The sequence below is a fragment of the Procambarus clarkii genome, chromosome 33 (genome assembly GCF_040958095.1).
Source record: "Procambarus clarkii isolate CNS0578487 chromosome 33, FALCON_Pclarkii_2.0, whole genome shotgun sequence".
Taxonomy (NCBI): Eukaryota; Metazoa; Arthropoda; class Malacostraca; order Decapoda; family Cambaridae; genus Procambarus; species Procambarus clarkii.
Genome location: NC_091182.1, coordinates 32,904,254 through 32,931,726, shown reverse-complemented (window position 1 = coordinate 32,931,726; position 27,473 = coordinate 32,904,254). Strand labels below are relative to the sequence as shown.

At 50.8% G+C, this 27,473-nt stretch overlaps 1 long non-coding RNA gene across 1 annotated transcript in view; it reads right to left on the bottom strand.

The window, feature by feature from the left end:
• Positions 1-6,401: 6,401 nt before the first annotated feature.
• LOC138370705 (uncharacterized) overlaps positions 6,402-27,473 on the bottom strand; it is a 37,157-nt gene continuing 16,085 nt past the window's right edge. Inside the window, exons 2-3 of the long non-coding RNA XR_011230221.1 lie at positions 23,348-23,603; positions 6,402-7,542 (exon numbers count right to left, since the gene is read on the bottom strand). This is a non-coding gene — a long non-coding RNA (uncharacterized lncRNA). The remainder of the gene's footprint in view (positions 7,543-23,347; positions 23,604-27,473) is intronic.

Genomic DNA, 27,473 nt, shown 5'->3' with positions numbered 1-27,473 from the left:
GATTAGAGGGTCATAGCGTAGTTACATCTTGTTCATAATATATAAGTTTGTTCAAAGTTGACTTGTTTCTAAGTTCCTTCCGTTATCTCTGACTCGATTGTGTTTTTTTCCTCGTTGTGTCGTTTCCCGCTTTAACACAACTTCTCTGGTGGCCTTGTCAAACCTTGTATGTAGTTATCATGTCTGCAATGTCTCTTCTTTCTATATTTTATGTGTATGTGTTATTGTCTTAGTGCAAAGTGTTGCATGTTCTCCCCTGCCTGCTACACTCAGGCAGCAAGGGTCCCCTAGCAACTTTCCACAGTGGACCTGTCTTCTAGCGTCCCCAAGGGGTATTGGGATCACATGTGGACCTCAACTGACGGACCTCTGCAACCAGCTATTTCACACTCAACCGGCTTCGCGCCTTCACGGGGCGTGTTCTTCCCCAGCAGGCGATCTACAACTCTTCGTTCGGGGCAAATGAGCTCCCACATCCCAGTATACTGTACTCAACTCTCCCCCTGTGGCACCTCGTGCAACCCTACGGACATAAATATGGGGGGCTAGGATATCCCTTACTTCTAATATCCTTACCAAGGCACCTCGGCCTTGGCACTACGCTGATAGTGTCAGTGCAGAATCTCACAAATGGTCGGGATAATCGGGGTGATGTCTGGAACTGACACACACACACACACAACTCCAGAACGACTTCCTCTGGCATCATAGTGTCTGCAGAAATGTGCACAAGAAGCCTAGCGCCTCTTAGATATGTCCCATAGTGTACGGTAACTAGTTATAATACAGCGTCTGCAGAGTCCAGTAATTAATAACAGAGCAAGGCGGGACACAAAAATACAACGTTCATAAAATGTAATGTAATGACAAGAAAAATACATTCTATATTACTTTAGTGTCCTCCTTTCAAACAAGAAATAAATGCCCAGTTAGCTCGTTCACTAGGCTGCCTTTGGCCCTTTGAATTTAATTCTTGTAAATAATGAGTGTCACAAAATAAATGAAAGTAAAAACGTCTAAGTAAAAATTAATAAAGCTCACTTCACTTTGTAAATGTTTAAATATCACAAAGCATATAAATTAATATCACTAGCTCCCTCACTGGTCGTCTCAGAAATCATGAAACAATAATCACAGGCAAATTAGTCATGTAAGTCAGTGAACAGTTAAATATGCATAATCCCTAAATTGTTAATTGGAACAATATTGCTTTAAGGGCAATAGAGAGGGCAGTGTTGATAAACATATCCTTGGCGCCGATCAGCTGATTGTCCATCCCGCCTATCTTGTTCTGACGCGTCGTCTCGGCGCGGGAAAATCGTGGCTGCTGCCAGAACTCGTCACCAAGGCTTGAGTCTGTCACCACACCACTTACTGGAACACTCAAAGCACATTTGCCGTGATCTAGACTACCTTCCCTATGGCTGGAGGCGAGGAAGTGATTTCACAGGTCCACGCTGTGTCTCGTCGCTACAGTAGCTCTCACACCACAAGACTACCACTGAATGCTTGTACCTGGATAGCAGTTGTAGCCACTGAGGGCTACCGCTACTTAGTCACTGGAACTGTCTCTGCTCACCTGGGATGCTGCGCTACCCGACTCAAAGCAGCTAATATCGCCTGAGAAACAGATTGTGGGACATTACCATATTAAAAGGTAAACAAACAGGAAACACTAAACTACAGGTCAGTGTCCTTTACATATTAATGATGTCTTACTTCACGTAGTAGTCACATATGAAGATAGGAGTTTTTATTACATAACATCAGTGTTGGTTCATGGACACGCACATCCGACTTGATGTGCGGTTTTGGCAAATTGTATATTTTTCAACTGTTAGAGGGCCTTTGAAAAAGCATCCCACCCCACAGATGGAGATGCAGGCAGGAGCGAACGGAAAGGTGTTCCAGCGGTTAAAGGAATACCTCAACAACAAAAGACATAGTTCACAAGGAAATCACACTATATATCACTGATAAAATCACGGGATTGTGATTTTCATGTGTATCTTTACCAGTCTCCGTGGTGTAGTGGTAAGACACTCGCCTGGCGTTCCACGAGCGCTTTGTCATGGGTTCGTATCCTGGCCGGGGAGGATTAACTGGGCGCAAATCCTTAACTGTAGCCTCTGTTTAACTCAACAGTAAAGTGAGTACTTGGTTGAAAAAACGATTCTTCGCGGCAAGGGGTCGTATTCCAGGAACCTGCCCGAAACGCTACGCGTACTAGTGGCTGTACAAGAATGTAACAACTCTTGTATATATCTCAAAAAAAAATCTGAATATGGAGCGTAGGGTGGGAGAACTCCTGTACCTACACCAGAGTGCTTGGCGGGTTATATTGTATAACTTTGACTGACTTCAGTAGGGACCTCCAGACTTCAGGTGGATTCAGTGGAATCCCAGGTTGCATAACTATACTGTGTCGTGGTACAGAGATAAGGTATGAAGCTTGAGAGTTATAAGCAGGTCTAGAGGTTCGAATCCCCTGATTGCTCCCGTTGAATTTCTAAAGGACAGAGTTACTGTGAGGGAAGAGACCTCAGAATGGCGGGAAGCTACAAGCTGGCTCAAAGAAATCACATTAACGTGATATATCAATGAAAAAATCAGAGCTTTTGATCATGTCGTGGAATAATGGTCTATTGCGTTTGCCTGGGAGTACCCAGAGCATCGGTTTGAATCCTCCTCTTAGCTCCTAATGATATTCTTACAAGAGTCAAAATAACGTGGCAAAAGTATGTTGACCAGACCACACGCTAGAAGGTGAAGGGACGACGACGTTTCGGTCCGTCCTGGACCATTCTCAAGTCGATTGTTGTGAGACAATCGACTTGAGAATGGTCCAGGGCGGACCGAAATGTCGTCGTCCCTTCACCTTCGAGTGTGTGGTCTTAAGTTTCACCTAGTTGTTTTCACCTAGTTGTGTTTGCGGGGGTTGAGCTTTTGCTCTTTCGGCCCGCCTCTCAACTGTCAATCAACTGTTTACTAACTACTTTTTTTTTTTTTTTTTTTTTTTTCACCACACACACACACACACACACACCAGGAAGCAGCCCGTGACAGCTGACTAACTCACAAGTACCTATTTACTGCTAGGTAACAGGGGCATTCAGGGTGAAAGAAACTTTGCCCATTTGTTTCTGCCTCGTGCGGGAATCGAACCCGCGCCACAGAATTACGAGTCCTGCGCGCTATCCACCAGGCTACGAGGCCCCCCTGGAATCCATATTGGAGAGGAAACCTGGGCTTTCCTCTCAGGTATACAAGAGTGGCCCCAGTGCCACCCCAGCGCCACCTAGCCATGGCGGATAATGCCTCAATTCTAAGCCCCACCTGATACAGAATAAGAAGCGGGGCCACACTCCTCTGCCCCCTCTATAATGCTTGACCTTTGGTTGACTTTCCGTTTGTCCCCCATATTCTGCCCTTCATCTGTTACCATTTCACAAGTCTCTCATCCGCCAATCTTATTCATCTGTAGATGATGTGTGCGTCACTGGGTCATTCAGGTTATGGCCAGCACTGGTTACTAGGCGACTTTGATAAGCCTAGCAGGCGTTCTATGTCTTGACAGCTGTATACCAGCCCTCTCCTTAACCCATTAACCCCTCATCTGCCTCCTTCCCTTTCTATAACCTCTCTTCTTCCCCCATTTATCTCATGTACTCATTACAACTCATCTCTCACCAACGTGTATTTTTATTTTCATTCCTTCTCTGGGACATCCACGTTCCTATTCATTCATTACTTATCTCCTAACCCTCGTCTTCCTATTTCCCTTCTTCCCCAGCTCTTTCTTGATTCTCATTTGCTGCTTTTCATCTGGCTCCTCCTTCTATATTGCAACTTTCCCTTCTTCCTCAAGCGTTTTGTCTCTCTCTCTTGTCCTTCTCTTCAGAGCTCTCTCTTGTCCTTCTCTTCAGAGCTCTCTCTTGTCCTTCTCTTTAGAGCTCTCTCTTGTCCTTCTCTTCAGAGCTCTCTCTTGTCCTTCTCTTCAGAGCTCTCTCTTGTCCTTCTCTTTAGAGCTCTCTCTTGTCCTTCTCTTCAGAGCTCTCTCTTGTCCTTCTCTTCAGAGCTCTCTCTTGTCCTTCTTTTCAGAGCTCTCTCTTGTCCTTCTCTTTAGAGCTCTCTCTTGTCCTTCTCTTCAGAGTTCTCTCTTGTCCTTCTCTTTAGAGTCCCCTCTTTTCCCTAACCTCTTTTGCTTTATTTCTTCCAAAGCGGCAGAGTTCTTCAGTAAATACATTAAAACTGGAGTCACATGTTGACATGATAAAGATGGGCGGGTGAATACCAGAGATACTGACTGAAGGCCAAACTCACTAACAACACCACAAACAGTTATATATACACTCATATAGTTATATACATATATACACATATACACTCAAGCTCTTGGGAGCTGCATGGCGAGTATTGCAACATTTCGCTCTTCCTCCAACACTGAACCATAATAACTTTTTTTTTTTTTGAGATATATACAAGAGTTGTTACATTCTTGTACAGCCACTAGTACGCATAGTGTTTCGGGCAGGTCCCTGGAATACGATCCCCGCCGCGAAGAATCGTTGTTACAACCAAGTACACATTTTACTGTTGAGTTAAACAGAGGCTACAGTTAAGGATTTGCGCCCAGTAAATCCTCCCCGGCCAGGATACGAACCCATGACAAAGCGCTCGCGGAACGCCAGGCGAGTATCTTACCACTACACCACGGAGACTACAACTCTTAAACCTTAAGCTCTCCTCTTACTCCTTCACAACTCTCCTCAGGAAGAGCATATTCTAATCATCACATTTAGCAAAAAAAAAAAAAAAATGGTTGACCCGTCTTACCTACCGGAGAACTCTTGGGGAAGGTGCATCTCCCATTCCTTAGAAGAATTATATTTTTAGATACAGAAGATATACAGTTGTTATTTATACAAACATTAGATTTGTATTTATATATGTTGAGATCACGAAAAGTAACATGTGATGAACAATGTGACAGCGTCACACCATATTATTTCCATATTATTATTTTCCATATTATTATTTTAGTACTTTCGTATTTAATAATACATCTTCAGAAGGATGGATTTACATATCAGTAAATCAGATATATAAACAGGAAAGTGGTGAGATGAGGTACAATGTCTTTAATGAAATAATGGATATTAATAAGGTATTAATGAGATAAATATGGATCAATGATCGTACTCAAATCACCCTTTAACTGATCAATCAAAAATGGATCTAAATTATATAAACCACTGCTAATGTTCAAATTACATGATTTTGTAATTTGTATTAAAGCAGATTCAAAAATGTGCCTATTGAAAAAGTCATCTCGCAATCAATTTGGTGAGAACTGTTTGACAAATGAACTATCAAAGCATTAGACAACTGGCCATGTCTTACAGAGTATTTATGTTGCGAAATTCTCAATTTCAAATCTTTAGATGTTTGCCCAACATGAACCTATTACAGTCTTTACAAGATATTTTGTAAATGACTTACTTATTGCAATTTTTATTTATATGTATATTACATTTTTGTGTGTACAAGTACACTATTAGATTATATTTGTAAAAGTATTAACTTCAAGTTTAGATTGAATTTAAATATATTGTTGATTTATTCTAATATATTAGAATAGATATAGATATAATTAAATTACACAAGATTTTGAGTAGATTTAGATTTAATTTAAATATTTATATTATATTCAATTCAAAAATAAATTTAGATTAATATGAATCTCACATGTAATCGAAAAATAATTTTAATTTAAAAATATGAATGTAACGTATGTAATGTATGAATGTATGTATATACGTATGTGTGTATATATATACAATATATTATATATTTAATGCTTTTAGAACTAATGCTTTCTAAAAGCCAGTAGACTAAGTAGTTAAGGGTCATTAGGTCACTGGAGACACCCAAACATGCATGCATGCAGGTGTGCAATATACATACATGCATGCAGGTGTGCAATATACATACATGCATGCAGGTGTGCAATATACATACATATTTATATAAACTGAGTAAAATATCACACCTAACAAACTACAGTCTTGTCCTCTTGACCTTCACTTTAACCTTTCACCCAAATCTCTAAATCTGTCCTGAGTCATAAACCGCTGTCAAGGTCGCTGAGAGAGAGAGAGAGAGAGAGAGAGAGAGAGAGAGAGAGAGAGAGAGAGAGAGAGAGAGAGAGAAAGGGGAGGAGCAACAAATGTCTATTTCCACCCTATTTTCCACAGCTAATTTGTTTCTCTTTGAAGTTGCGCGTACACACACACACACACACACACACACACACACATACACACACACACACACACACACACACACACACACACACACACACACACACACACACACACACACATATATGTAAGGAGGAGGAGGAGTGGCTCTGCTGATAAGGAAGGACTGGAGCTTTGAAGAGATGGAAATTCCAGGCTGTGACAGATTCAGAGACTACATAACAGGAACTATGACAATGGGTGGACCTAAGATAATAGTGGCAGTCATTTACAACCCTCCCCTAAATGACAGAAGACCCAGACAGGAGTTTGATAGGAACAACATGGCAACCATTAATATAATAGAGCAGCTTCAGTTGCCTGCAGGAATGGCTCAAGACTCTTAATCATGGGCGATTTCAACCATTGAAAGATAGACTGGGAGAATGGGGACCCACATGGAGGTGCAGATACATGGAGAGCTAAACTCTTGGAAGTATATAAACTTTCTGAGCCAACATCTCAAGAGACCCACTACAGTTTTAGGTTAGTTCATTTATTTTGCCCCCCATACTCATCTCGTGGGCGGTAGTGGAAAGGGTTACAGAGGCACGTAATTACAATTCATTTAACTAAGCAAGTTACAATCTTGATGAGTTAGTTATAAAATTCACTGAACATCGTTACATCATCAATGGGTTCGAGATCAACCAAAATTACAGTTTCTAAATTAAGCAACTGACATAAGTGGAGAGCTAGTGTCACAATTGGTATGTTTGTCCTGCACACCGTCTCCTCCCTATCCCCCTTCCCCCCCAGGCCGGGGGGCAGCGGTGGATAGGTTACAATCACTCAGTTACTACCTACAGTTAGCAAACTGGGGATATTTGGTTAATATCCCCAGTTAATATGAGGAAAATATGATGAGATGAGGACCTTCCTATGGGGAATACCATGGGAAATAGAACTATGAGAAAAGTTTGTGTAGGACCTACCTTGCCTTGAGGTTACCTTGAGGTGCTTCCGGGGCTCAGCGTTCCCGCGGCCCGGTCGTCGCCCAGGCCTCCTGGTTGCTGGACTGATCAACCAGGCTGTTGGACGTGGCTGCTCGCAGCCTAACGTATGGGTCACAGCCCAGTTGATCAGGTATCCTTTGGAGGTGCTTATCCAGTTCTCTCTTGAACACTGTGAGGGGTCTGCCAGTTATGCCCCTTATGTGTAGTGGAAGCGTGTTGAACAGTCTCGGGACATGATGGACTATGTCACCCAGAAGTGCCAGGAAGCTGCAGACAGGTTTATCCTGGCCCAAAAGGAGAACAATGAAAAGCAACAGAAGAATTCAATGGTTAAATCAGGCATGTAAGATAGCGAAGCAGTTGAGTAAATGAACATGCAGAAACTACAGAAATAACAGAACACCAGAGAGCAGGGAGAGATACCAGAGGGCCAGAAATGAGTACCTCAGAGTGAGGAGAGAAGCAGAGAGACAGTTTGAAAATGACATTGCGAGTGAAGCCAAGACCTAACCAAAACGGCTCCACAGCCACATCAGGAGGAGAACAACAGTGAAGAAATAAGTGATGAAACTGAGAAAAGGTGAGAACAGAGACACAGAGAATGACAAGGTGTGTGAAGAACTCAACAAGAGATTCCAGGAGGTCTTCACAATAGAACAAGGAAAAGCCCCTGCACTAAATGAGGAGGAGGCAAACCAAGCATCCTTGGAGGAATTTGGGCTCACCAGTGATGAGTTAAAAAAAATATGTTGGAGCTGAATGTGACAAAGGCTGTTGGGCCTGACATAATCGCACCGTGGATACTAAAATAAGGTACAGAAGCACTAAGTGTGCCACTCTCTATGGTGTATAACAGGTCACTGGAAACAGGAGACCTACCGGAAAGCTGGAAGACAGCTAATATAGTCCCAATATAAAAGAAGGGTGACAGGCAAGAGGCAGTGAACTACAGGCCAGTTCCCTAACTTGTACACCATGCAAGGTGATGGAGAAGATCGTGAGGAAACGATTCGTAGAACATCTGGAGAGAAAGAGCTTTGTAACACACCACCAGCATGGGTTCAGAGATGGTAAATCATGTCTGACAGGCTTAATTAATAGAATTCTATGACAAAGCAACAAAAATTAGACAAGAAAGAGAAAGGTGGGTAGACTGCATTTTCTTGGACTGTCAGAAAGCCTTTTGACACAGTACCCCATAAAAGGCTGTTACAAAAGTTGGAGAAACATGCAGGAATAAAAGGTAAGGTGCTCCAGTGGATAAAGGAATACTTAAGCAACATGAAACAGCGAGTAACTGTGAGGGGGAAGGACATCAGAGTGGCGAGATGTCACCAGCGGAGTCCCACAGGGCTCTGAACCCATCCTGTTTTTGATATATATAAACGACCTTCCAGATGGTATAGACTCATTCCTCTCAATGTTTGCTGATGATACAAAAATTATGAGAATAATCAAGACAGATGAACATAGACAGAGACTACAGGACAATCTGGACAAACTGGTGGAATGGTTTAGAAAATTGCTACTAAAGTTCAACTCAGTAAAGTGTAAAGTAATGAAATTACGCGAAGGGAGCAGAAGGCTGAACACAAGGTACCATCTGGGAGGTGACATCCTGCAAGAGTCAGAGAGAAAGATCTGGGGGTTGATATCACACCGAATCTGTCCCCTGGAGCCCACATCAAAAGGATATCATCAGTGGCATATGCTAGATTGGCCAACATAAAAAGTGCCCATAGAAACTTGTGTAAGAAATCAAGGACTTTGTATACCACTTATGTCAGACCAATCCTGGAGTATGCAGCTCCAGCCTGGAGTCCATACCTAGTTAAACACACGATAAAGTTAGAGAAGATTCAGAGATACGCCACCAGACTAGTCCCAGAACTGAGAGGTATGAGCTACGAGGAAAGGCTACGAGAGCTAAACCTCACGTCCCTGGAAGACAGAATAATAAAGGGAGACATAATAACCACCTACAAAATTCTCAGGGAATTGACAGAGTGGACAGTTTAGTGTTTTTTTTGTTTTGTTTTCAGAATCAGAGTTGTTAACAAATGAAATACATTAATCAGTAATGTGGTGGAGGCTGACTCCATACACAGTTTCAATTGTAGATATGACAGAGCCCAGTAGGGTCAAGAATCTGTACACCAGTTGATTGACAGTTGAGAGGCGGGACAGAGCCCAGTAGGGTCAAGAATCTGTACACCAGTTGATTGACAGTTGAGAGGCAGGACAGAGCCCAGTAGGGTCAAGAATCTGTACACCAGTTGATTGACAGTTGAGAGGCAGGACAGAGCCCAGTAGGGTCAAGAATCTGTACACCAGTTGATTGACAGTTGAGAGGCAGGACAGAGCCCAGTAGGGTCAAGAATCTGTACACCAGTTGATTGACAGTTGAGAGGCAGGACAGAGCCCAGTAGGCTCAAGAACCTGTACACCAGTTGATTGACAGTTGAGAGGCAGGACAGAGCCCAGTAGGGTCAAGAATCTGTACACCAGTTGATTGACAGTTGAGAGGCAGGACAGAGCCCAGTAGGCTCAAGAACCTGTACACCAGTTGATTGACAGTTGAGAGGCAGGACAGAGCCCAGTAGGCTCAAGAATCTGTAAACCAGTTGATTGACAGTTGAGAGGCAGGACAGAGCCCAGTAGGCTCAAGAATCTGTAAACCAGTTGATTGACAGTTGAGAGGCAGGACAGAGCCCAGTAGGCTCAAGAACCTGTACACCAGTTGATTAACAGTTGAGAGGCAGGACAGAGCCCAGTAGGCTCAAGAATCTGTAAACCAGTTGATTGACAGTTGAGAGGCAGGACAGAGCCCAGTAGGGTCAAGAATCTGTACACCAGTTGATTGACAGTTGAGAGGCGGGACAGAGCCCAGTAGGGTCAAGAATCTGTACACCAGTTGATTGACAGTTGAGAGGCAGGACAGAGCCCAGTAGGGTCAAGAATCTGTACACCAGTTGATTGACAGTTGAGAGGCAGGACAGAGCCCAGTAGGGTCAAGAATCTGTACACAAGTTGATTGACAGTTGAGAGGCAGGACAGAGCCCAGTAGGGTCAAGAATCTGTACACCAGTTGATTGACAGTTGAGAGGCAGGACAGAGCCCAGTAGGCTCAAGAACCTGTACACCAGTTGATTGACAGTTGAGAGGCAGGACAGAGCCCAGTAGGGTCAAGAATCTGTACACCAGTTGATTGACAGTTGAGAGGCAGGACAGAGCCCAGTAGGCTCAAGAACCTGTACACCAGTTGATTGACAGTTGAGAGGCAGGACAGAGCCCAGTAGGCTCAAGAATCTGTAAACCAGTTGATTGACAGTTGAGAGGCAGGACAGAGCCCAGTAGGCTCAAGAATCTGTAAACCAGTTGATTGACAGTTGAGAGGCAGGACAGAGCCCAGTAGGCTCAAGAACCTGTACACCAGTTGATTAACAGTTGAGAGGCAGGACAGAGCCCAGTAGGCTCAAGAATCTGTAAACCAGTTGATTGACAGTTGAGAGGCAGGACAGAGCCCAGTAGGCTCAAGAATCTGTACACCAGTTGATTGACAGTTGAGAGGCAGGACAGAGCCCAGTAGGCTCAAGAATCTGTACACTAGTTGATTGACAGTTGAGAGGCAGAACAGAGCCCAGTAGGCTCAAGAATCTGTACACCAGTTGATTGACAGTTGAGAGGCGGGGCCAAAGAGCCAGAGCTCGACCCCCGCAAGCACAACTAGGTGAGAACACACACAAGCTGAAGGTTGCAACAGAGATTACATTACAAGACAGAGTTGTGTGTTGTGGCTGTCTTTCACGCCTGAAGTAAGAATGCAGCAGGACTGGAAACAAGAGAAGGAAGCAAGGTAACAAGAGAGGCTAAGAAGACACGCAAAGGAGAAAAACAAAGAGAAGAAATCCGTTAAGAATTTTTGTGAAAAAGCAATGACAATATTAGAAGGTAAAAGGCAATTAGAAATTAGAAGTCTGTTCTGTTGAGGCTGCCTCACAGACCACCAGAGGCAGTGTTGTGGCTTCCTCACAGACCACCAGAGGCACTGTTGAGGGCTGCCTCACAGAACACCAGAGGCAGTGTTGAGGGCTGCCTCACAGACCACCAGAGGCACTGTTGAGGACTGCCTCACAGAACACCAGAGGCACTGTTGAGGGCTGCCTCACAGACCACCAGAGGCACTGTTGAGGACTGCCTCAGAGACCACCAGAGGCAGTGTTGAGGACTGCCTCACAGACCACCAGAGGCAGTGTTGAGGAATGCCTCACAGACCACCAGAGGCACTGTTGAGGGCTGCCTCACAGACCACCAGAGGCACTGTTGAGGGCTGCCTCACAGACCACCAGAGGCAGTGTTGAGGGCTGCCTCACAGACCACCAGAGGCACTGTTGAGGACTGCCTCAGAGACCACCAGAGGCAGTGTTGAGGGCTGCCTCACAGACCACCAGAGGCAGTGTTGAGGAATGCCTCACAGACCACCAGAGGCAGTGTTGAGGGCTGCCTCACAGACCACCAGAGGCAGTGTTGAGGACTGCCTCACAGACCACCAGAGGCACTGTTGAGGACTGCCTCACAGACCACCAGAGGCACTGTTGAGGGCTGCCTCACAGACCACCAGAGGCACTGTTGAGGCCTGAATAGCTTCGCTGAATTAGACATAAACAAAATGTCTACACTAAGCGTTAAGATCCAAATTCCCGACTTGCATTTGCGCTGCGTAAGACAGTTAAGAACCAACAATAATAGTCTGGTCGCAGCATAATACGAGGTCCGCTACGGTGCCCGGGGCAAGGGGGAACTATGCTAATGTCTCATCATTCCTCATCTTATGGAAAGTTATTCATCTTGAAGATGCTTGGAAGGTTCGCTTCGGGGGGGACTACACCAGAATATTTCTCAACTGTTACGCACCAACGGCAGTTAAGCAAATCAGGCGAAATGTGTTCCGGATTTGTTTACTAAAAATATCTGGTATAATTATCATCTTACGGGTCGTGTCGGGAACTGTGCGCACGAAAGATGCGCTCTGGAAAATATACACTCGATGCGCTGGTATTAGGAATGTTTATATTGAGATCTGTGTTGTGGGTCATACAGGAGGGTTTCTTGTAACTAGGGAGTGATATAGAGGGGTTCAGAGGAGCCCCGAGCTCCTTCAAGAGCTCCGAGGCCCTTCAAGATCCCCGGGCCCCTTCAAGAGCTCCGAGGCCCTTCAAGAACCCCGAGCCCCTTCAAGAGCCCCGAGCCTCTTCAAGAACCCTGAGTCCCTTCAAGAGCCCCGAGCCCCTTCAAGAACCCCGAGCCCCTTCAAGAGCCCCGAGCCCCTTCAAGAACCCCGAGTCCCTTCAAGAGCCCAGAGTCCCCTCAAGAGCCCCGAGCCCCTTCAAGAGCCCCGAGTCCCTTCAAGAGCCCCGAGCCCCTTCAAGAGCCCCGAGCCCCTTCAAGAACCCCGAGCCCCTTCAAGAGCCCCGAGCCCATTCAAGAACCCCGAGTCCCTTCAAGAGCCCAGAGTCCCCTCAAGAGCCCAGAGTCCCCTCAAGAGCCCCGAGCCCCTTCAAGAGCCCCGAGCCCCTTCAAGAGCCCCGAGCCCCTTCAAGAACCCCGAGCCCCTTCAAGAGCCCAGAGTCCCCTCAAGAGCCCCGAGCCCCTTCAAGAGCCCCGAGCCCCTTCAAGAACCCCGAGCCCCTTCAAGAGCCCCGAGCCCCTTCAAGAACCCCGAGTCCCTTCAAGAGCCCCGAGCCCCTTCAAGAACCCCGAGCCCCTTCAAGAGCCCAGAGTCCCCTCAAGAGCCCAGAGTCCCCTCAAGAGCCCCGAGCCCCTTCAAGAGCCCCGAGCCCCTTCAAGAACCCCGAGTCCCTTCAAGAGCCTCGAGCCCCGAGGCCCTTCAAGAGCCCAGAGTCCCCTCAAGAGCCCCGAGCCCCTTCAAGAGCCCCGAGCCCCTTCAAGAGCCCCGAGTCCCTTCAAGAGTCCCGAGCCCCTTCAAGAGCTCCGAACCCCTTCAAGAGCCCCGAGCCCCTTCAAGAGCCCCGAGTCCCTTCAAGAGCCCCGAGTCCCTTCAAGAGCCTCGAGCCCCGAGGCCCTTCAAGAGCCCCGAGCTCCTTCAAGAGCCCCGATCCCCTTAAAGAGCCCCGAGGCCCTTCAAGAGCCCCGAGGCCCTTCAAGAGCCCCGAGTCCCTTCAAGAGCTCCGAGCCGCTTCAAGAGTCCCGAGCCCCTTCAAGAGCTCCGAACCCCTTCAAGAGCCCCGAGCCCCTTCAAGAGCGCGTTACCATATTTCACTTCACTCGTCACTCCGTAAAAAACGCAACCTCCTACCCCTAACCAGAAACGTACGATCAACCCACACCTAACCTCACGAATACGAAGCATAGAAAACGAAGATATATGTGAGCCGTTTCTTGTCATAGTAGGTTGCATTTGCTGTGTTATTTATCACAACATTCAAAAGACGTTGAGCCATAGTTAAGAGGAAGAGTTGGGTGGGTCTAGGTTATTGAGCTTGGTCACGGGGCTCTATGTGTCGCCTGGTGTCAGGGGCTCTATGTGTCTCCTGGTGTGTCATAAGCTGGGTCCGGAGGCTCTATGTGTCGCCTGGTGTGTCATAAGCTGGGTCCGGGGGCTCTGTGTCGCCTGGTGTCAGGGGCTCTATGTGTCTCCTGGTGTGTCATAAGCTGGGTCCGGGGGCTCTATGTGTCGCCTGGTGTGTCATAAGCTGGGTCCGGGGGCTCTATGTGTCGCCTGGTGTCAGGGGCTCTATGTGTCTCCTGGTGTGTCATAAGCTGGGTCAGGGGGCTCTATGTGTCGCCTGGTGTGTCATAAGCTGGGTCCGGGGGCTCTATATGTGTCGCCTGGTGTCAGGGGCTCTATGTGTCTCCTGGTGTGTCATAAGCTGGGTCAGGGGGCTCTATGTGTCGCCTGGTGTGTCATAAGCTGGGTCCGGGGGCTCTATGTGTCGCCTGGTGTCAGGGGCTCTATGTGTCTCCTGGTGTGTCATAAGCTGGGTCCGGGGACTCTATATGTCGCCTGGTGTGTCATAAGCTGGGTCCGGGGGCTCTATGTGTCGCCTGGTGTCAGGGGCTCTATGTGTCTCCTGGTGTGTCATAAGCTGGGTCCGGGGACGCTATGTGTCGCCTGGTGTGTCATAAGCTGGGTCAGGGGGCTCTATGTGTCGCCTGGTGTGTCATAAGCTGGGTCCGGGGACGCTATGTGTCGCCTGGTGTGTCATAAGCTGGGTCAGGAGGCTCTATGTGTCGCCTGGTGTGTCATAAGCTGGGTCAGGGGGCTCTATGTGTCGCCTGGTGTGTCATAAGCTGGGTCCGGAGGCTCTATGTGTCGCCTGGTGTGTCATAAGCTGGGTCAGGGGGCTCTATATGTGTCGCCTGGTGTGTCATAAGCTGGGTCAGGGGGGCTCTATGTGTCTCCTAATCTAGGTCAAAGGCTCTAACGACTGCTAACGACCTAACGACCATTGTGGAACGACCTAACCTAATCTCTCCTAGGCATAACATAGCACGTAAATGTATTACATTAGTCCTAAGATTGTGTATCTTAGGCTTATAATTGTTTATTATAAGCCTATGAGAAGTTTTGCATGTATTATCATGCCCTTTAAAATACCAGGGGCCCGGATTCGCGAAGCAGTTACGCAAGCACTTACGAACCTGTTCATCTTTTCTCAATCTTTGACGACTTCGGTTACATTTATTAAACAGTTTACATGAATTGAAAACCTCCCAATCAACTGTTGTTATTGTTATAAACAGCCTCCTGGTGCTTCGGAGCTCATTAACTGCTTAATAACTGTAAACAAAGCCGCCATAGATTGTGAAAAGATGTACAGGTTCGTAAGTGCTTGCGTAACTGCTTCGTGAATCTGGCTCCTGTACTTTGGTCTAAAATGTTGACTGTTTGGGTTCATGAGCCAATATTGTGTACAGTCGCTGACTCCTTTTAATAGGGGGTGGGGGGGGGGGGGTAGGATGGCCAAAACAGGTAAATATAAATTACCTTTGTAAATTAGCTATGTTAATCAACATATGTTAATTATGTTAATTTACCGCAGCCTGTAAATTAACTATGTTAATTTACAACCATCATTCAACGTAACAGTATTAGTACATCGTTAAAAACTGTAAATACACCATTAATGTTCCCCCGGAGAACTGGGCCAGGCGGCCAGTTGGGCCAGTTGGGCCAGGCGGCCAGTTGGGCCAGGCAGCCAGTTGGGCCAGGCGGCCAGTTGGGCCAGGCAGGCAGTTGGGCCAGGCGGCCAGTTGGGCCAGGCGGCCAGTTGGGCCAGGCAGCCAGTTGGGCCAGGCAGCCAGTTGGGCCAGGCGGCCAGTTGGGCCAGGCGGCCAGTTGGGCCAGGCGGCCAGTTGGGCCATGCGGCCAGTTGGGCCATGCGGCCATTTGGGCCAGGCGGCCAGTTGGGCCAGGCGGCCAGTTGGGCAAGTTGGGCCAGGCGGCCAGTTGAGCCAGGCAGCCAGTTGGGCCAGGCAGCCAGTTGGGCCAGGCAGCCAGTTGGGCCAGGCGGCCAGTTGGGCCAGGCAGCCAGTTGGGCCAGGCGGCCAGTTGGGCCAGGCGGCCAGTTGGGCCAGGCGGCCAGTTGGGCCAGGCGGCCAGTTGGGCCAGGCAACCAGTTGGGCCAGGCGGCCAGTTGGGCCAGGCAGCCAGTTGGGCCAGGCAGCCAGTTGGGCCAGGCAGCCAGTTGGGCCAGGCGGCCAGTTGGGCCAGGCGGCCAGTTGGGCCAGGCGGCCAGTTGGGCCAGGCAGCCAGTTGGGCCAGGCGGCCAGTTGGGCCAGGCGGCCAGTTGGGCCATGCAGCCAGTTGGGCCAGGCGGCCAGTTGGGCCAGGCGGCCAGTTGGGCCAGGCGGCCAGTTGGGCCAGGTATAAGCGGTTGAGCGGACCGGGACCCGCAGACGGGCCAGTCCCCGCGGCTGCTGGCGGACTCCATGGGCCGTGACGTCACCTTGCACTGCAGTGAGCTTGTCATTCCGCCTGGGTTAACCGCATTGTCCGTCTGCAGGTGGTGGTGGGCCCGACACCACCTGCCTCCTGCTCCCTCCTGCTCCCTCCTGCCTCCTGCTCCCTCCTGCTCCCTCCTGCCTCCTGCCTCCTGCTCCCTCCTGCCTCCTGCCTCCTGCCTCCTGCTGCCTCCTGCCTCCTGCTGCCTTCTGCTGCTACAGGTCACCCCCCCCCCCTGCTCCCTCCCCCCCTCTCTCTCTTTCTCTCTCTCTCTCTCTCTCTCTCTCTCTCTCTCTCTCTCTCTCTCTCTCTCTCTCTCTCTCTCTCTCTCTCTCTCTCTCTCTCTCTCTCTCTGTCTCTCTGTCTCTCTCTCTCTCTCTCTCTCTCTCTCTCTCTCTCTCTCTCTCTCTCTCTCTCTCTCTCTCTCTCTCTCTCTCTCTCTCTCTTTCTCTCTCTCGCTCTCTCACTTCTCTTGAATCTTTCTGGTTTTTACTATTCTCCTGAAGCTTTATAATCAACTCACACACGCACCTCTCTCCATGCTGATTGATTGATGAAGATTAAGCCACCCAAGAGGTGGCACGGGCATGAATAACCCGTAAGTAGTAGATTTTTTGGGAGTGAATGTAATCTTTGGTCGTGAAAAGATATACTGTGTGCTAAGCTCGCATTTAAACTGTCAGTCCTTACTGTGTGGCTGCTATCGCGGAGGAGGATACGGCTTGACAGTATTTATGAGGGTGTCTCGCTGCTGGACATCTTTTTTGACCAGAGGAGTGGCAGTGTTGATGGCTTCAGGGTGGTTACTGCAAGATTCAGGGACTCTTAATGCTCTTCTTAAAGGTCGTTGGTTGCTTCACATTCCAGGAGATAGTGAGGTAGTGGATTTTCTGTGACTGGCAGGACATGCATTCCCAGTCTCTGAGTTCACCAATTTCCCAGTTGCGTCTGTAACCTAGACGTAGTTTATATAAACGACCTGCTATTTCCCTGTGGATTCCTTTTGGGATATTTAGCCTTAACTTGGTGGCTTGAAGATACCATATTGCAGAGGGCGAACCTTCTGCTACTCTCTGGTGCAAGGGGACCTTGTTGAGGTGTGTGAGTTGCCCTCCTTGTGTTATCACTTGCATTCTATCCATCCATCTTGTTCTTTGGCGCCTGCTACAAGCACGTCCGCACCTCCAAACTCTCCATCCGCTCAAACTTCCACCACCTCCACACACATGCCGTCCCCACCACTCCCTCACCACTCCCCCAGGACCACTCCCCCAGGATCACTCCCCCAAGACCACTCCCCCAGGACCACTCTCCCAGAACCACAATCCCAGGGCCACTCCCTAAGGACCACTCCTCCAAGACCACTCCCCTAGGACCACTCCCCTAAGACCACTCCCCCAAGACCACTCCCCTAGGACCACTCCCCCAGGACCACTCTCTCAGGACCACTCCCCCACCACTCCCCCAGGACCACTCCCCCAGGACCACTCCCCCAAGACCACTCCCTCAAGACCACTCCCCCAGGACCACTCCCCCAGAACCAGTCCCCCAGGATCACTCCCTCAGGACCACTCCCCCAGGACCACTCCCCCAGGACCACTCCCCCAAGACCACTCTCCCAGGACCACTCCCCCAGGACCACTCCCCCAGGACCACTCCCCCTGGGAGTGGTCATTCCACTCCCCCTGGGAGTGGTCATTCCACCAGGACCACTCCTCCAGGACGACTTCCCCAGGACCACTCCCCCAGGACCACTCCCCCAGGACCACTCTCCCAGGACCACTCCCCCAGGACCACTTCCCCTGGACCACTCCCCCAGGACCACTCCCCCACTACCACTCCCCCAAGACCACTCTCCCAGGACCACTCCCCCAGGACCACTTCCCCACTACCACTCCCCCAAGACCACTCTCCCAGGACCACTCCCCCAGGACCACTCCCCCAAGACCACTCCCCCAGGACCACTCCCTCAGGCCCACTCCCCCAAGACCACTCCCCCAGGACCACTCCCCCAGGACCACTCTCCCAGGACCACTCCCCCCAGGACCACTCCTCAAGAACCACTCCCCCAGGACCACTCCCCCAGGACCACTCCCCCAGGACCACTCCCCCAGGACCACTCCCCCCAGGACCACTCCCCCAGGACCACTCCCCCCAGGACCACTTCCCCAGGACCACTCCCCCAGGACCACGCCCCCAGGACCACTCCCCCTGGACCACTCCCCCAGGACCACTCCCCCAGGACCACTCCCCCAGGACCACTTCCCCTGGACCACTCCCCCCAGGACCACTCCCCCCAGGACCACTCCCTCAGGACCACTCCCCCAGGACCACTCCCCCAGGACCACTCCCCCAGGACCACTTCCCCAGGATCACCCCCCCAGGACCACTCCCCAGGACCACTCCCCCATAACCACACCCCCAGGACCACTCCCCCAGGACCACACCCCCAGGACCACTCCCCCAGGACCACACCCCTAGTACTACTCCCCCAGGACCACACCCCCAGGACCACTCCCCCAAGACCACTCCCCCAGGACCACTCCCCCAGGATAACTCCCCCCCCAGGACCACTTCCACAGGACCACCCCCAGGACCAGTCCCCCAGGACCACACCCCCAGGATCACACCCTCAGGACCACTCCCCCAGGACCACTCCCCCAGGACCACTCCCCCAAGACCACTCCCCCAAGACCACTCCCTCAGGGACCACTCCCCCAAGACCACTCCCCCAGGACCACTCCCCCAGGACCACTCCCTCAGCACCACTCCCCGAGGACCACTCCCCCAGGACCACTCCTCAAGGACCACTCCCCCAGGATCACTCCCCCAGGACTACTCCCCCCAGGACCACTCCCCCAGGACCACTCCCCCCAGGACCACTCCCCCCAGGACCACTCCCTCAGGACCACTCCCCCAGGACCACTCCCCCCAGGACCACTCCCCCAGGACCACTCCCCCCAGGACCACTCCCTCAGGACCACTCCTCCAGGACCACTCCCCCAGGACCACTCCCCCAGGACCACTCCCCCAGGACCACTCCCTCAGGACCACTCCCCCAGGACCACTCCCCCCAGGACCACTCCCCCAGGACCACTTCCTCAGGACCACTTCCCCAGGACCACTCCCCCAAGACCACTCCCCCAAGACCACTCCCCCAGGACCACTCCCCCAGGACCACTCCCCCAGGACCACTTCCCCAGGACCACACCCCCAGGACCAGTCCCCCAGGACCACACCCCCAGGATCACACCCCCAGGACCACACCCCCAGGACCACTCCCCCAAGACCACTCCCCCAAGACCACTCCACCAGGACCACTCCCCCAAGACCACTCCCCCAGGACCACTCCCTCAGGCCCACTCCCCCAAGACCACTCCCCCAGGACCACTCCCCCAGGACCACTCTCCCAGGACCACTCCCCCAGGACCACTCCTCAAGAACCACTCCCCCAGGACCACTCCCCCAGGACCACTCCCCCAGGACCACTCCCCCAGGACCACTCCCCCCAGGACCACTCCCCCAGGACCACTCCCCCAGGACCACTTCCCCAGGACCACTCCCCCAGGACCACGCCCCCAGGACCACTCCCCCTGGACCACTCCCCCAGGACCACTCCCCCAGGACCACTCCCCCAGGACCACTTCCCCAGGACCACTTCCCCAGGACCACTCCCCCAGGACCATTCCCCCAGGACCACTCCCCCTGGACCACTCCCCCCAGGACCACTCCCCCCAGGACCACTCCCTCAGGACCACTCCCCCAGGACCACTCCCCCAGGACCACTCCCCCAGGACCACTCCCCCAGGACCACTTCCCCAGGATCACCCCCCCAGGACCACTCCCCCATAACCACACCCCCAGGACCACTCCCCCAGGACCACACCCCCAGGACCACTCCCCCAGGACCACACCCCTAGGACTACTCCCCCAGGACCACACCCCCAGGACCACTCCCCCAAGACCACTCCCCCAGGACCACTCCCCCAGGATAACTCCCCCCAGGACCACTTCCACAGGACCACCCCCAGGATCACACCCTCAGGACCACTCCCCCAGGACCACTCCCCCAGGACCACTCCCCCAGGACCACTCCCCCAAGACCACTCCCCCAAGACCACTCCCCCAGGGACCACTCCCCCAAGACCACTCCCCCAGGACCACTCCCCCAGGACCACTCCCTCAGCACCACTCCCCGAGGACCACTCCCCCAGGACCACTCCTCAAGGACCACTCCCCCAGGATCACTCCCCCAGGACTACTCCCCCCAGGACCACTCCCCCAGGACCACTCCCCCCCAGGACCACTCCCCCCAGGACCACTCCCTCAGGACCACTCCCCCAGGACCACTCCCCCCAGGACCACTCCCCCAGGACCACTCCCCCAGGACCACTCCCCCCAGGACCACTCCCTCAGGACCACTCCTCCAGGACCACTCCTCCAGGACCACTCCCCCAGGACCACTCCCCCAGGACCACTCCCCCAGGACCACTCCCCCAGGACCACTCCCCCAGGACCACTCCCCCCAGGACCACTCCCCCAGGACCACTTCCTCAGGACCACTTCCCCAGGACCACTCCCCCAAGACCACTCCCCCACGACCACTCCCCCAGGACCACTCCCCCAGGACCACTCCCCCAGGACCACTTCCCCAGGACCACTCCCCCAGGACCACTCCCCAAGACCACTCCCCCAAGACCACTCCCCCAGGACCACTCCCCCAGGACCACTCCCCCAAGACCACTCCCCCAGGACCACTCCCCCAGGACCACTCCCCCAAGACCACTCCCCCAAGACCACTCCCCCAGGACCACTCCCCCAGGACCACTTCCCCAGGACCACTTCCCCAGGACCACTTCCCCAGGACCACTCCCCCAGGACCACTCCCCCCAGGACCACTCCCTCAGGACCACTCCTCCAGGACCACTCCCCCAGGACCACTCCCCCAGGACCACTCCCCCAGGACCACTCCCCCAAGACCACTCCCCCAGGACCACTCCCCAGGACCACTTCCCCAGGGCCATTCCCCCAGGACCACTCCCCCAAGACCACTCCCCCAGGACCACTCCCCCAGGACCACTCCCCCAGGACCACTTCCCCAGGGCCATTCCCCCAGGACCACTCCCCCAAGACCATTCCGCCAGGACCACTCCCCCAGGACCACTCCCCCAGGACCACTTCCCCAGGGCCATTCCCCCAGGACCACTCCCCCAAGACCACTCCCCCAGGACCACTCCCCCAGGACCACTCCCCCAGGACCACTTCCCCAGGGCCATTCCCCCAGGACCACTCCCCCAAAACCATTCCGCCAGGACCTCAGCGTCCAACACTCACAAGCTGCCCAAGCCCACTTTCCCACGCTTCTCCGTCTCTAGCAAACACTCGCCTTCTGTCCACCGTCTAGTCCTGTCCACCGTCCAGTCCTGTCCATCGTCCAGTCCTGTCCATCGTCCAGTCCTGTCCACCGTCCAGTCCTGTCCACCGTCCAGTCCTGTCCATCGTCCAGTCCTGTCCATCGTCCAGTCCTGTCCATCGTCCAGTCCTGTCCACCGTCCAGTCCTGTCCATCGTCCAGTCCTGTCCACCGTCCAGTCCTGTCCACCGTCCAGTCCTGTCCACCGTCCAGTCCTGTCCACCGTCCTGTCCTGTCCACCGTCCAGTCCTGTCCATCGTCCAGTCCTGTCCACCGTCCAGTCCTGTCCACCGTCCAGTCCTGTCCACCGTCCAGTCCTGTCCACCGTCCAGTCCTGTCCACCGTCTAGTCCTGTCCACCGTCCAGCCCTGTCCATCGTCCAGTCCTGTCCACCACTCCCGTCCACACTGCTGTCCGGCGGACTCTCCTCAGCCTCGTCACTGCTCTCTTCCTCGCTCTCTCATCTCACTGTCAGCTCTCCATACCTAACTCACACTGGCTGCTCTCCTCCTCACGGAGAGACAGTTGTTACAGTTGAGAGGCGGGACCAGTGAGCCGAAGCTCAACCCCCGCAAGCTCAACAAGGTGAGTGGCATTCATTGGTGCAGGTGACCAAGTATGGCGATGCTTCAAGCACTAAGTTTTTTCTGACTGTTTTACAGCAAAAAACAAAACGTGATTCCCTTCCAGATTAGACAAAAGTAACGGGAGTCCTTAACAGAGAAGTCTAAAAGCCATTTAACTCCTTCAGCATGTTGTTATAGATTCAGCTACTGGGATCAAGTTCCAAGCAGCACGGGCTATGGTGAGCCCGTAACTTACCTGGCACAGGAGCAGGGCAAGTAGCACGGGCTATGGTGAGCCAGTAACTTTCCTGGCACAGGAGCGGGGCAAGTAGCACGGGCTATGGTGAGCCCGTAACTTTCCTGGCACAGGAGCAGGGCAAGTAGCACGGGCTATGGTGAGCCCGTAACTTTCCTGGCACAGGAGCGGGGCAAGTAGCACGGGCTATGGTGAGCCCGTAACTTACCTGGCACAGGAGCGGGGCAAGTAGCACGGGCTATGGTGAGCCCGTAACTTTCCTGGCACAGGAGCGGGGCAAGTAGCACGGGCTATGGTGAGCCCGTAACTTACCTGGCACAGGAGCGGGGCAAGTAGCACGGGCTATGGTGAGCCCGTAACTTACCTGGCACAGGAGCGGGGCAAGTAGCACGGGCTATGGTGAGCCCGCCTTTCAGCAATGTGCCGCTTCTCATCTCTGAAACTTCACTGTTGTTCACTGGACACTAACGTCTACTAATGGCGGTTGGCATATCTTCTCTTGTATGAGTTTCACTACTCACTACTTACAACAATATCTGCCTGGGATGGTTGTATTTATCACTAAAAGAGCGCTTGTTGTATTCAAAACTAGACCATGACCAAAGGAGCCGGTCGGCCGAGCTGACAGCACGCTGGACTTGTGATCCTGTGGTCCTGGGTTCGATCCCAGGCGCCGGCGAGAAACAATGGGCAAAGTTTCTTTCATCCTATGCCCCTGTTACCTAGCAATAAAATAGGTACATGGGTGTTAGTCAGCTGTCACGGGCTGCTTCCTGGGGGTGGAGGCCTGGTCGAGGACCGGGCCGCGGGGACACTAAAGCCCCGAAATCATCTTAAGATAACCTCAAGATGACATAGCCACTGGGATAAGCGTATGCATGAGTAATTACCTTAGTGTAGTTACAGGATGAGAACTACGCTCGTGGTGTCAGCGGACGACGCTCGTGGTGTCAGCGGACGACGCTCGTGGTGTCAGCGGACGACGCTCGTGGTGTCAGCGGACGACGCTCGTGGTGTCAGCGGACGACGCTCGTGGTGTCAGCGGACGACGCTCGTGGTGTCAGCGGACGACGCTCGTGGTGTCAGCGGACGACGCTCGTGGTGTCAGCGGACGACGCTCGTGGTGTCAGCGGACGACGCTCGGTGCTTAGACAAATTTGGATTGTTACGAACACCCAACACTCAACCCACAAATCTAAAAATGTAGATTCGACGACGTTTTGATTGGTCCGAGACCATTGTCACCTTCATAATGGTCTTGTACGGACCGAAACGTCGCCTGTTCCTCAGTTTCAGATTTGTGGATTGGGTGTCAACTCTTCAGCCACGTTATTGTGACTCATCATCTGCATATTTGGTGTGTAGTATGATTGTTTAATTACCATGAAGAGCCACAGGTAGAAGCTGAGGAGTATTGCAGAACCTTACAGCACTAAGACGCTTCTCGGACCTACTACTCGACAGCAGCAGTTGCAAAACATTACAATAAAGACAAGTTTGCTACGCCCTTAATTATCCACCACTCTCTTGAATGACTTGCCCCATTTCTTTGTCCGACTCCTTAACAAAGTACAGAACTACGCAAGACGACTCATCTCAAAATCTTTCTTGTCCTAAATAGACTTATCCATTCATCTTCAGCATCACAGAAATGTTGGTTGTCTAATAGTTATATATATATATATATATATATATATATATATATATATATATATATATATATATATATATATATATGGATGGCCGAGTTTCAAAATTCGTCACCTATCCAGGCCAGTCAGGGCTTGGGGAGTTTTTTTTTTTTTTCTACCACAGACGTGGCCACACATTTACAATACTAACCAACATATATACATTTTCTTCTGTCCTCCATGGACAGGGTTAGAGAAGTGTTAAACATATAGTTCAAGGGTTTATTGAACACTCAACCACAGAAGTAGAAGAACTCCCAGACCCCATCAAGCAGGTCACCCACCTTCCTGGAGAACCAGCAGACGGCAGCTGGAACACGAGACATTTAGACCTTAGCAGCCTCATCTTAACTCTTCCATTTTCAAGAACTTAATCATTACTATCTTGGTAAATATTCGTGAAATTGAGTTGATTGACCATATGAAGGCTCAAGCACACAGTTGATTTCAGCTTCACCTTGAGTATGTACATGAAATAGGTTCTTGGAGTTCTTATACTCCCGAAGCCCAGCCTGGAGCCAGGCTTGAGTTCTGATAACTAGGTCCACGCACAGGCGGGACCAAAGAGCCAGAGCTCAACCCCCGCAAGCACAATTAGGTGAGTACACACACACACACACACACACACACACACACACACACACACACACACACACACACACACACACACACACACACACACACACACACCACAATCCGGCTCGTCCGGTGCTTCCTGCAGGAATGTGTTTAATTTTTTGTTAACATGCCCACTCTTGTTCTGGGAATATTTCTTACGCTTCCTAATATGATTGAAGGCTATGAGTAAATAACTCGCAGAGATGGTCTCTCATGTTTCCCACAGATGACGGGATTCTACCCCCGAGTGCACAAGTGCACCAAGCCAGTGAACAAGTGCACCAAGCCAGTGAACAAGTGCACCAGGCCAGTGCACAAGTGCACCAAGCCAGTGCACAAGTGCACCAAGCCAGTGAACAAGTGCACCAGGCCAGTGCACAAAGTTCTACTTTCCTTATGACTTGATTTAGGTCTACTATGCTTGGTATCTGTGGATAGCCCACAATGCTTTCCATAGATACCGAGCTTTCCATAGATACCATGCTATTCAAATACCAAGATGTTTGTACTTGTGTAACCCTTATTATAGAAGGGGGGAGTGAAGGAAGTCAACCCCCTAATTCAAAGGAAAATGGGGGTAAGGGGGCTAACAGGGAGGGGGGGGGGGTGGCCACCACCCACTATTTGATAGACTTCTGGGTTGTCTCTCAATGTTGTGAAATTGTTATCTCCATTACTGATAACACTTGACTCAACATCAAATTACTTTACAATAAGGTTAGTGTTTAACACAATTAATGGTTAACCTATTTATTTTTCGTGAACTGCTTAATAGTACATAAAAATACTTAAATAAGTCTCTATTGGTCTTTGTACACTTAACACACCAAAATAGAGTGCCTTACACCTATAACTCACCAAGGTGTTCTAGCAAGGGTTAGCTAGCTGAGTCCACCCTCCCGACAGGATCAAATTCCTGTGGGAAGCTACTTTGATAGCCCTTTGAGGGAGCCTAACCTGAATGTGGGATCTTTGATCTAGAGATAGAATCCAAATTTGATATGCCTTGGATCTCAAGCCTCTCTATTTATCTGGAGCCAGGGGGTTTAGCTCCGCCTACTACATATAGCACTAAGCTACTGGTCACATGTCCAGTATGACAAAGAAAAGAGAGATGGGGGTTATCTTGAGATGATTTCGGGGCTTTAGTGTCCCCGCGGCCCGGTCCTCGACCAGGCCTCCACCCCCAGGAAGCAGCCCGTGACAGCTGACTAACACCTAGGTACCTATTTTACTGCTAGGTAACAGGGGCATTCAGGGTGAAAGAAACTTTGCCCATTTGTTTCTGCCTCGTGCGGGAATCGAACCCGCGCCACAGAATTACGAGTCCTGTGCGCTATCCACCAGGCTACGAGGTCCCTGTTAACCACAACAACTTGTTAAACAGTAAGAGTGCGGAGTGAGGGAGGGTGACTCCCTCCAATATCTGCAATCATACCTCAGTGCCGGGCTCCAGTGTGTCTGAACGACGCTACTTCTCCCGCTCTATCAATAACACTGACATTCCAGAGAGAAGTACACTTGGTTCTCTCAGCTTTCTCATTTACATCCACGTCTTAAAATTGTCACTCAGCACCTGAAGCCAATTCTATTTTCTGATGACACTACCTTCATTTTCTCCAATCCAAACGCTATTATTCTAAATGACATAGTGAGTACTGAATTAAAATAAAGTCCATCTTTAGCTTTAGCTAACAATCTCGCCTTTAAAACTGATAAAAGCTTATATATCTTGATTGGAAATAAATCCACAGATCAAATTAATCTAAGAATTATGGATACCCAAAATAGTAACAGTTAATGGAAAATTCCTTGGTGTTCTCATTGATAACAAGATGAATTTCCAGGGTCATTCACTAAATATGGCCAAAAATGTCTAAAATAGTTGACATTCTCCCTGAAATCAGATTTAATGTACGTCACCCTGCCCTAGTAACACTTTATTACTCGCTCATTTATCCCTATCTCACCTATGGTAGGGTCGATACAATCATCCAATCTGGTTTGTTACAGCTGAAGATCCTACGAATGAACGACTGTCAGTCCCTTAGTGCTAGCTTCTTATTTGTTTCCTGGAAGACTTATCTAAGGGAAGCCACACCACCTGAAGAAACCACCACATGCCACACCACCACATGCCCGAAACGCACCACATGCCACACCACCACATGCCACACCACCACATGCCCGAAACGCACCACATGCCACACCACCACATGCCCGAAACGCACCACATGCCACACCACCACATGCCCGAAACGCTTTGCGTAATAGTGGCTTTAGGCATTGTATGTACTAGCTCTACCTATAAGTCAAACAATCCTTGTAAATATTTATTGTATGTATGTACCTTACCTAAATAAAATTGTATTGTATTGTATTGTAAGAACGTCCATAGTTCTTCCAACGTCTCATTCACCTTATTTCCATCGTTCACAATTCTTTTCAACCAAATGCACGAAGATTAGTGGAAGTATCTCTCAAGAAGTGATGAATGACACAATGAAATCAGAAGATAACAATGGAGAAACTCTGTAGTGGACTCAGGTCTGTAGTTTAGAGAGGCAAGGGCTGTTTCCCTGCTCTCCAGAATGAACTTCAGGTACCTATATGTACGCCATTGGCCCAGTTGTAGAAGGGTTGAAGACACTGTTCTCACCCATTAGCACTACCAAACACATCGTCGAAATACCAGTAGTGTACTATT